Raw genomic sequence first — 11,496 nt, 5'->3', positions numbered from 1 at the left:
GGGGCGATCGGAGATGCACTGAGATGTTCCGGGCGATGGCACTATACACACCGTCGGCTTAATCCATAGGAGACAATTCTTAATTCGGAAGACACTCTCTCTTCGACCTTGAAGTCTTAGTTTTTATACGTTTTTCTCGTGTACTATCCACCTTTCGGATTGGTCCCTCGTTCTCTTTGCTCGCTTCCCGATTGGTCTCCCCTTTGTTTTCAAGTGAAAAACGAGACCATATCTATTCTGCGGGAGAGGTCCGATTCGAGGTGTCTATTTGACACCCTTTGTCGACTATGCTCGGAGATTGTTGATAGAACCACAACACCTGCACTCATAATTTAATCCGTTGTTTATAATTGATGTCATTTTGGAATTCTAACGATCACGCGATATTTTTCTATCTCTCCAATTTTTCCCCTTTTCTGAAATTGTTTTCCTAAGTTGAAATTTTTCTTTTGAGTACTTGTGTCAAACTTATATCTCTTTATGAGCGCGTGTGTCAGAGTTCTTCTACCTTTGGATTGAACATTAACAGGTCGTTTAACACGCGTTGGCGTCGTCCCGAGACTCGTTGTTTACATTTTTTGTCACGTTATTTTGATCAAGTGTTTTTTTTTTTCCTCTCTCTTCTCTCTCTCTCTCATATAACTTATTGTTATTTTTTCCCACAACAGAATTCTGCATTTTTGCGATTTCGGATTGTCGTCTGGATCCTCACACTTGTGACTTCATGTGCACTGATCTCAATGCAAGTTAGGGACGTATGCGGCTGATTCCTGGGAGATCTACCTGTAAGGTTTACAGGTATGTTTTTTGGAGATTAAAGCGTAATACATTACATTTAATTGTGATTGTTAGTTAATTATTGATTGGAAATAAATCATCCATTGCTTTAGTAAACAATATTTCTCTAGTAACAAACACAAATAGTATACTTTTGCTAACTTCCCGCGCCCACCAGTGGTCAAATCGGTTCCGTTTCCCTGAACCAAAACTCACAGCGAACCCACAACCAAACTCCAAGTGTTCAGGGAAGCACTTGGAGTTTGGTGTGGGTTCGCGCCTCGCCAAGACGGGGTTGCCCGCTTTGAAGTTTTCCGAGTTTTCTCCAACGTCTGTAATACCTGAATAGGAGGCCAGTTACCGCTTAAGGGTCGAGTTACACAACAGCAGTTGACGTACCGGCACAAGTGCAGTAAGCATCGATAAATATCACACGTAGCCAATCAGAGTTTCATCTACGACACGTGATCTGTATTCGGTCAATCATACAAGTGTCCTAGATGAAACTCTGATTGGCTATGTCTGATATTTATCGATATTACTGCAACCAAACTGTCACTGTGCCGGCACGTCACTGTTGTGTGTAACTCGATCCTTAAAAAAATCTCCCGGAAAGCATTCCCCCTTAGGCAGATCCCCCAAGTGTAGCGTTGCCGTAACTTAACTAAACAAGCTAACGTCTGGAACGTAAAACCCTTTGTTTAGCATTAGTCCTTTGTTTCGTATAGTAGGAATTCGCGTGACACGCGCACTTTTTGGAACATAAATAATACTGTGTTATTAGTAAAAGTTATATTTTAATTATTAATGTCACAGTATTTAATGGCACGTTCAACTGTATAGAAACCTTTACCTAACGTACATACCTACTCTTTTATATATACAGATGTTATTTGGGACACAGAATATTTCACAGGAAGCATAAAAATAGAATTTAAAATAATATAAAATGTATCAAAACTCTTCTCTGAGTTTAAAATCGGTGCTAACCACGAAAATACATTCAATTTTTGGAAATTCTTTCCGTTAAAAAATATATTTTTTGACATAAATTTATTTTAAAACGTTTATGAACGTATCGATAATGTAAATAATTTCGAAATTGAGTATAAAATATATAAATTTATATTTTAAAAAAATATTATAATATCTTACCTAGACTAAGACTTGTCTTCAGAACAGATGATAAGCATAGAATACATAGCAAAAGTTCTACCATATTTCTGAATTAAATAAAAATTTACCATTGAATAATTATTAATGAATCAAATAATGATAATGATAATAATTAACTTAGTTAAACTAATTTATAATAATGTATAATATAGAAAGCCGGGAGAGATTACTGTCAAATTAGTAACAGGATTCGAATCCGCGCGAGCATTTCCACAGGAATTTCTTGAATATGTCGGAGTTTCCTTACAATTTTGTGTCTGGCCAAACTCTCGACGGGCCCGAAAAACGCCCTCTTAATGCTCGCAGTGCGGAGATCAAAACTCCATAAAAAACACGTATAACACGATAATAAGCATAAATATATTAGAATTTCTACCATTAATGCATTAACTTAAGCTACTACAATGGTAATGGTGTTAATTATAATAGCAGTGTTTAAATTAGTGTGAATGAACACGAATAAAAATAACATTAAACCAATTCAAAAACGTAAATAAAATACATTTTTTGGCTTACCTTTTCCCTTTTTTTTCTGCGATGAGTCCATGTAGACCTCTCGTTTTTGTAGCATACGGCCATGTGACCAATGACGTAGCTTATGAGGTAGATGTAACAGAACAGTCGCCATTATGACCTTAAAAACGGTTTAATAAATCTTCTAACGAATTCATAAGATTATAGTTAATGATAATTAAATTTTTATTTAATTAAGATTACTTTAATTATGTTTTAAACATAATTTTAATACCCGAAATTTTCAAAAATATGGTGATTGCATTTATAAATGTCGCTTGTAGATATAAAAGAATTATTGATGCAAACTATTCTATTGACTTCGGCCCCTATTTAGATTATCGGTAACATTTTTTTATATATTAAAAATCAATAAAAGAATAAAGGAAATGGCATCCTTTCTTTATATAATTATCGTATATGTATATACATTTCGCATGTATTGACGTGTGTAAGTGTATAATATAACTCTTTTAAACATCAGTTCTGCTGGAAATTCGACATTCATCTACATTATACATTGACAGCCGAGCTGTCGCATGATTATCTGAAAGAATTTCCTATAAAATACAGTTAGAGTATGGTAAATAATTAATTTCTAAGATGTGTATTATAATATTTTATCGCGTTTGAAGGGAAAATGCTTTGTCTTATGAGAAATATATCGTAGATTTTGAATAGAATCAAGTTTGGGTATAATTTTTCAGCACTTAGCATGAGTATTTTCTTCACCCAGCCGTCCCAATTGTGGGCATGGCCGAACCTATGATTGATATGATTAAAAAAGACCTTCTTAGTACTCACATGGTAAAAAGAGCGGATAAAGTACTTTCAGATTGTATAATTTTAATATTCCCCACTCTTTCCTTCCGACTAACTACTTGTGTTCAGGAGCAAAGTGTACAAAACTACTGAACACTAGTACTTAGTCGCAGGTTTGCACCTCACCAACGGACTAGTCTTCACGTGTCTAACATCTAAATAGGGGCAAGTTTCTCATAGAAACTACTCCTCCTTGACAAATCTCTCATGTGTGACTGTCTTATTCCATCAATTCAATCAAATCCTTTCCAAACATTATTATCTCAAGTTAAAAATTCCGTAGTATACGGTGGCATAGATCCACACATCTTACAGGATAATAATGGATAATCCAGGATCTTCACGATGATAAATACAATTAAAGCTCATAAAAATAGAAGAAACGCGTGTTGCTGTGTATAAACACGTATCTTCTCACCCTCCTTTACACACCTCAGGAACATAGTCTTTTGGAACAGATCTTCAGCCTCTCAATATGCAAAACCAGTTTAAAAAATTCGGAAGGAATTTTTTAAACGAGTTTTCTTCATAATGAGACGGATGAGAGGCTCATGATAAAGACTGACTTTGCCAAAAGACCATTGATCCTTATACTGTATAGAGCCTCTTTCCATCTTCAAAAAATGAATTAATTTAAATTATACGTTATTATTTTGATGGAGGCCCTCTTGTATTTCATAGATTAGGGCCACAGTTTTGTATAAACTGGCCAGTTTAGATTGATCTTTCAATGTACTGTACCTAAAGATGAGAATTTCGTAGCACAGAAGATCCTATTGATACAGTCTTAGACTTTGTTTCTAAAGATCCTTGAGGATTAATTGGATCCCTAAGAAATTGAAAGCAAAAACTGACTTAAAAAAATAATTTTTTTTTTAAACTCCAATAGGATTTTTATATCCCGAGATAAACTGTTATAAAGCACGCCATACTTTACAATTCGATCACATTTATTCTAGATTGAGTCAACTCGTATTCAGCTTTTATTGATACTAATGCATGTACTAGAAAAATTCACGTTTACCATCCGCAATTACGAGTAATTGTCCTTTAAACGTGATTGTTGATAAGGAAAGTGTCCTTTCGATTATAGACTCCAGATAATAACAACGAGTATTTGTAGGAAGTAAACGTGATAAAATATATTTTCAACGTTTCAAAATGATAACGACATCAATTTGAATTGCTCTAGTTACACTTCAAGCGGGCCAAGGATCATATTGTTCGGTAAAATTTTAAAAAATTTGGAGGCGCCGGGTATCGATCCCGGTACCTCTCGCATGCTAAGCGAGCGCTCTACCATCTGAGCTACGCCCCCTTGTTAACACAAATATACTTTAAACTTCATTTGTACGAAAGTAAAAGTTATTTTTAAAATTTGACCTAATTTCTGACATTGTTGTGTGTCCGGTTTGGCGTCGCGCCGAGTGTAGCGACGTGACGCGACGCGCTCTCTAAGTACGGGTTCGAACGTCACAAACGGACTGTCCACGTGCAGTTTTCCGTGTTTCTTCACGTGTTTAACACCTATATAGGGCCAGTTTAGCATAAAAATCTTCCTTGGTTCATCTTCCTTGCTTATAAATTTATTTTTATTCTGTTTAATTTTAATCCTCAAAAACAACATTAAATAATGATCTATTAGGCCTATATAAATATTTTTTTACATCATAATTTACGTATTAACGAAAACATAACTTATATTTTTAAAATAAATTAAAATATATTTAATAAATTTCATGGTTATTATTCATTGGTGTAAGAAAGAGTTAATCAAGTTTAAAGGTAGAATCAGGAAAAGGTAGTGTCTATATACTGATTTTCACTTAAAGTAATTAAATCGAGTGACTAATAATTTCTATTATTTACAAGAACCTATTATTATTTTATTAGAAAACTAATAAATAAATAGAAATAAATAATAATAGAAAACACAAGGCCCTAAAAATAATAAAAGACAGGATTTTTAATTAATAGAAAATATAGGGCCTTAAAAATAATAGAAGATAGAATGCAGGGCTTGTAAATAAAGAAAAGTAGGATCCTAGACACTACTTTTATATTACTTATAGGCCCTATATACTGATTTTAAAATCATATAAATTTTAAATTATAATTTTTTTCCTAAAACTCTACAAGATTTTATTGAATTTATAAGTTATTGTGTGTTCAATCAATCGTGCTTTAACTTTCAATCTCGTTGCTGCTTTGGACCACCAGTGTCTGAGTGATTAACACTACCGAAAATTTGTCGTGGGTTCAGCATCAGTCGCGTGCAGTTTTCTTTCTTTTTTTTTCTTTTTTTTTTCCACGTGTTTAACACGTAAATAAAGGCCAGTTTCCCATAGAAAGTTACCTCCAGAGTCACCCCCTATTTGACATGTGTGGTTTAATGCGACATGGCAATTGCAATAATCTATTTCTTTACTAAAAAAAATAACGTTTAATTTCAAAATTTAAATTAAAAAGAAAAGCGGGTTATGTAAAATTAATTAATAGAATTCATTTTAAAGTAACACGTCTATAGCCAAGAACATTACTTGCATGTATGCTTCGTTAATATTATACAAAGTAGTTGTATCAATCATTGGCTAAATTAGTAATCACTCTTCAATTTCTATTCTAAATTCGAGGGGTTCCGCGAAATTAACACAAGTAAACAAGCTGTTAAAAACTGCTCCGGATGGCACAGAGCCCATTTTTACGTAATATATGAATTAAATTCGTACCAAGTAATGCAAGACGGGTATATTTTCTGACGTACAAAACATTAAAATTTTGGAGGCGCCGGGTATCGATCCCGGTACCTCTCGCATGCTAAGCGAGCGCTCTACCATCTGAGCTACGCCCCCTGTTATATATACAATCCCATTTAATTTCTTTTATTGTTAATCAAAGGTCGTTTCTGGTGTTACTGCATCTGTTTTCAAAAGTTATTTTAAAATCGTGACCGAATTTCTCACTAGCAACCTGTTGCATAAAACTCTTAGAGTTGTTACAAGTTACAAATTACAAGAAAAATGCGTCGAATACATAGTTACAAGCTACTATTAGTAAGAAATTTTGATTGCTGAAAGCTTCAAGGTTGCATGCTTGCTAGTGTTGTATTGCTAATTATTCCATTAACTGAACTTTCATATTAATTAGCTTAAAATATATACATAATTAGAGTGTTGAGTAAGTATTAATACATAAACTTTTATGCAAGTACAATTAACTCTTTTGAATATATTTACTTGTAGTTTTCCTACTTTGTCTTCAAAAAGTAATGTATTTTTTGTTTCAATTAATTTATGTCTATGTAATTTTTTAAATAAAAATGTTAACTTTTTTATACCTGTATTATATTTAAAAGTATTTAAATTATAAATAAATATTGTAAAGAACAAGATGCAGGTATACAAGATGTATTTATATTTTGTGGCACGATATTGTTCGCTCCATTTGAGAATTAATAACTCCCGTGCTTTTAGTCAAAATTTTCTGAAATTTTGCAGGGCAATTTGTATATTAGCGAAATTGATGATTTTAATTTTAGTTGTTAAAGTTTGAAGGGATGGGGAGATAAATGTTTTAAATGGACTACGAAGTTTTTCCTGCTTATATTATTATATTTTTTCTGACATATTTGCTTCGAACAGATAATAATATTTTCTATAATTTACATTTACGTAAGAAATCCGTGAACATTTTGTCCATAGATGATTTTGGAATTTTTATCCATTGTTATGTATAAACTTAGGAAGTTCAGCTGAAAATTTTTTTTAGAAAGTGATACTGAAAATGTGATGAATTTTCATGGCAAAAGTACTCTTAAAAATACATAAAAGTACATTTTTAAGCGTACTTTTACGTACCGGTGCATACAATACGTAAAATTCGAGAAAATAACAGAAAATTCGAATCAGTCACTTTCGAAATCTGATCCATTAGATTCATAGTTTACAATCATAAAAAAATTATGCTTGCAAACACAGAACATTCCTCATGGACAGCCTCAGACGGCACGAAGAAAGTAAATCTTTGAATTACGAAAACGATCTCTCAACATCAATAGGTCTGAAAAGGGCATATTTGGTTTTCACTAAATACTCCAGGTTTTACAAATGAAGATACTTAAAAATCACTGTTTCTCAGCAGATATATCGGTATCCTCGAGCTTAGAAACAGTGTACAGTTTCTTTAACGTCTTCTTGTTTCAACAGATTCTTTATTGTGGTCGCTGAAGTCTTTCGTCTAGTTTATCAATGTATGTTCCGTGGTTGAGATATTTTAGGGATTAAAGCCACATGAATCCACGTGTCCCATCTGGTTATTACAGGCTGTTTGAGTCATGTCTTTATATAAATGTACAGTACAGTACATTTTGAAAGACATTTAATCAAAATATTTTTACCCCCAAATTTTCTCATTTCGGAAATGAAATGGTTGGCTTGAAAAAATTCAGCTCTGTTAATGCAATGGGTACAGCATATCTGTCGTCGGAAGAAAAGGCGACTGTGATATTACCGTAATGATTCAACCACAGCTTTTCCTCTTTCTTATTTTCAATGGAAAGGTTATTTTCTAAACTCTTCGACTCTAAATACTCTTCGTAAAATGAAGAATTATTATATGATTTATGTCTTGAATCAATTATCATCTATATACTTTATATACAGGTTCAGGAAGTGCATATGAAATTGCAATGGCACAAAATTGCCCTCTTGTTTACTCAGAAGCAATTAAAGTTGAAAAAATATAATCATTCAACTAACTAAATGATTCTCTTTTTTAATGGTAATTCTCAGCCTCTATTCCCTCAATGTTTTATATATAGATTTTCATTAAATTTTTAATATACTTTAAATAAGTATTCTAATTTTTCGATAAAACGATTTTTTTTCTAACGAAAATGTGTAAAAGTTGTTATTGTTGTATGGTTTTGTGTACTAACATTAAGAATATCGATGCAAAAAAGTATTGTTTACTTGAATTCATAAGCAGATAACAAATTTATTTGTGTAATACCGTATCTATGATACTAAACAAACACGAAAATAGCACTAAGAAAGCATAAGAGCACAAAATAGGAGATGATTTTATAGCCACAGCGAGAGACGACTTTTGGCACCCAATAAACGCAGCGAGCGAACCTTTTACTGCGCGTGCAGTTCGAACTCTGGAACGTTCGAAGTATGAAGTACTCCTGTATTTGAAAACCCGTGTATAGACGTGACGAAAACTTGGAAAACTCCACGTGGCCAGACTATTGGTCAAGCGGCCAGAGGTGACCAACTATCAATATTTACTGAATTTATCCAATTGACCACTAATGGGCCGAAGTTTGATTACTAAATTTGATATGTAATTTTTATTATTATAATTAAAATACAGTTTAACACACTAATATTTTTTCTGCAAGATGTTTTTCCAGAAATGCACTTGTTTTACGATGATATTCAACATCATATAATGTTATATCAGTTGTTCATATCTCTGAGCAGGTAATGCCTAGAACAGTGGTTCAACCGGTGTTCCGCGGAACACTGGTGTTCCGTAAGCATCTCCCAAGTGTTCCGCAGATTTAGTCGCAAATCGGAAAGTGTACAATCGTATTCGAGCCGCCGAATATCAAAAAATTAAAATCATAAAATTGTCATAAACTTAATATATATGTATTGTACGACTCGTACTTATGGAGTGTACTACTGTTTCGAATAAGATAAAGGCAATGATAAAAACTGAATGAAATATGTAAAAAACATCAGGCACAAGTTTCCCATTAAAGTTATTTAGGTATATTTTTTCCTGTCTTAGAATTGGCGTTAATAATATGAGTAGAGATTTTGAATTATAACTGCTCAATTCTAATAAAATAACTGATGACAAGCTTATGTATTTCATATTAACTTAAGTAAGTGTTCCGCTAAAGAAAATTGCTCACAAAAGTGTTCCGCATCCTAGAAAAGGTTGGGAACCACTGGCCTAGAAGATAATTAGGGTCAAAGCTCTGAACTTTTTAAATATTATCATCCTGTTTCATATATGTAAAATACAAGCCTAGTATTTACTAATCGGGTGAATACTCTCCATTTTACATATCAATACAGTATTAGATATTAGATTAAGAAATTGTGGGAAGAGCGCGCTGCGTTGAGTCGCTACACTCAACGTAACGCTAAACCAGACAAACAGCCATGTTAGAAATTAGTTCAAATTTTAAGAATAACTTTCACTTTCGTACAAATGAAGTTTAAAGTGTATTCGTGTTAACAAGGGGGCGTAGCTCAGATGGTAGAGCGCTCGCTTAGCATGCGAGAGGTACCAGGATCAATACCCGGCGCCTCCACGTTTTCTGTTTTTTTATTATAATAAAAAGAACAAACTCGTATGCCATTAATACTTCTTAATCCCTCTTTCCCTTAATATAGCTTAGACGTCATTAATAGATAGTGTCAGTCTCGCTTTATATTTAAAAAAAAGAAAATATGCAAACAAACAATTTCAGCTAAAAGCTCAATTACTGTATTATATAAGCTGAACGAAGCATAACCTAATTACAGATGTTACAATATGCGACTTTAATATAAAAATTAGGTTACTATTATTCTTCACATGAAAGACGTCTTCCGAAGTGCAGAATAATGTTTGTATATCCTTATTAAAGTTTGCCTTAATTTATTATAGAGCTGTATATATAAGAAATACATTGTGTCGTGCCTTACCTATATGACAAATAATTCAATAAGTTAATTTTAGAGCATTAAAGTTAATTAAAATTGATTTATTAGTAGATTTACTAATAAAGAATGAAATATATTATTTTTGTATTATATATATTAATAATAATAAACTCATAGTAATTGCCAGACATACCTGTACCTTTCATATGTTGCTAATAACCAGATGTCATCAGCAGATATTTAAATACAGGAGTTATTTTCTTCCTCAAAATTCGACCTAATTAAAATTTTAACAGTTTATTCATCATTTTAATAAATGTTGAACATTTGCCTTAATTTGTACTATTCTCTTCCAAAATGGCTACTAAAATCCAACGAAAAGAACAATTTTCTCAAGATGGCGACAGAAGCCACGTGCACTTGGCTTCTGTCGCCATCTTGTTTTGGCTCTTACTTTGTTACTTTGACAGTCATTATAAAATTCGTCACGGATAAAAGAAAATGTTTAATTTGTAATAGAGCTGCAAATGAAGCTACATTGTTTAGAAAATAAATAACAAATATGACTTTAAAAAGTGAATAAATATGACCTAATTTATAAAATGTCACGCGATTCCATTTTACTAGCCTATAAAGCAACGTAAGGCTGTTTTTAAAGGCCTTAAGTTGCTTATAATCAATCGGTGAATATTTCTCGAAAATAAAACACACTCCCAACCAAGATCTAACGTAATACACAGAAAACATAATATACATATTTCATTTTCGACAATTAAATATAATAAATACAAAATTCATTTATTAATATCATAAATTAAATGTTAACCAATTACCATTCATTTTTACTTTAATTACGTGAACTCTTATTGGTTGATTTCATACACTGTCTTATAAATCTCCGTTGCGGATATGCGCGTATCACCCAACCATATACCACAATACATCAGTTTTCGTTTTTTAATTTTTCATATATAAAGGGACAATTTTCTTTCATAGCAATTTCATAAATGCTTCCGGTACCAATCGGAAACATTTCATTTTTACTTTTGGCATTCCAAACGTGAATCGCGTAACTTTCATTCAATATGTATTTGTTTTCAGAGGTAGGTGGACGAAAATATTGTTTCCACTTAGTATAAGGAATGGCATAACCAGCATTTTCGGATAGAACGTTTATATCACAATTCAAAGCTGATAGATTTCTAAAAGAACGGATATTACAGTAGTCCTTTACAGTTTCCGTAAAAAGTTTCAGGCCTATAGATCCCCAAACATTCTTCCTGTAACTTTTCTCGACATTCTGTAAACATTTGTAGAGGAAGTTATGCCCTTGATCGAATCGAAAAATTGCATTATTTACGTTCGATTTATCTTGAATTATCGCAAAATTATTTATATTGTAGAGAGGTTTTAGGACTACCACATCCAAATCTAGATATATTCCTCCGAATTTCCAAATTAATACTATTCGTAACGCATCGCTGATATCGTTTGTTTAAATTTACTCGTAGCCAACGGGTTGCTTCTAAACCATGTTTTCAAA

The 11,496-nt window shown here is 32.6% G+C and overlaps 3 non-coding genes across 3 annotated transcripts; 1 reads left to right on the top strand and 2 right to left on the bottom strand.

Annotated features, from left to right (window-relative positions):
• Nucleotides 1-4,533: 4,533 nt before the first annotated feature.
• TRNAA-AGC (transfer RNA alanine (anticodon AGC)) lies at nt 4,534-4,606 on the bottom strand. Its single transcript has one exon. It is a non-coding gene; the product is annotated as a tRNA-Ala (tRNA).
• A 1,461-nt stretch (nt 4,607-6,067) lies between these two features.
• TRNAA-AGC (transfer RNA alanine (anticodon AGC)) lies at nt 6,068-6,140 on the bottom strand. Its single transcript has one exon. It is a non-coding gene; the product is annotated as a tRNA-Ala (tRNA).
• Nucleotides 6,141-9,546: 3,406 nt separating this feature from the next.
• TRNAA-AGC (transfer RNA alanine (anticodon AGC)) lies at nt 9,547-9,619 on the top strand. Its single transcript has one exon. It is a non-coding gene; the product is annotated as a tRNA-Ala (tRNA).
• Nucleotides 9,620-11,496: the final 1,877 nt, after the last annotated feature.

The sequence above is a fragment of the Centruroides vittatus genome, unplaced genomic scaffold, assembly GCF_030686945.1.
Source record: "Centruroides vittatus isolate TY-2023 unplaced genomic scaffold, ASM3068694v2 scaffold_712, whole genome shotgun sequence".
In the NCBI taxonomy this organism is placed as follows: Eukaryota; Metazoa; Arthropoda; class Arachnida; order Scorpiones; family Buthidae; genus Centruroides; species Centruroides vittatus.
Note: the sequence above shows the minus strand (reverse complement) of the source record. Positions and strands in the feature narration are given on the sequence as shown.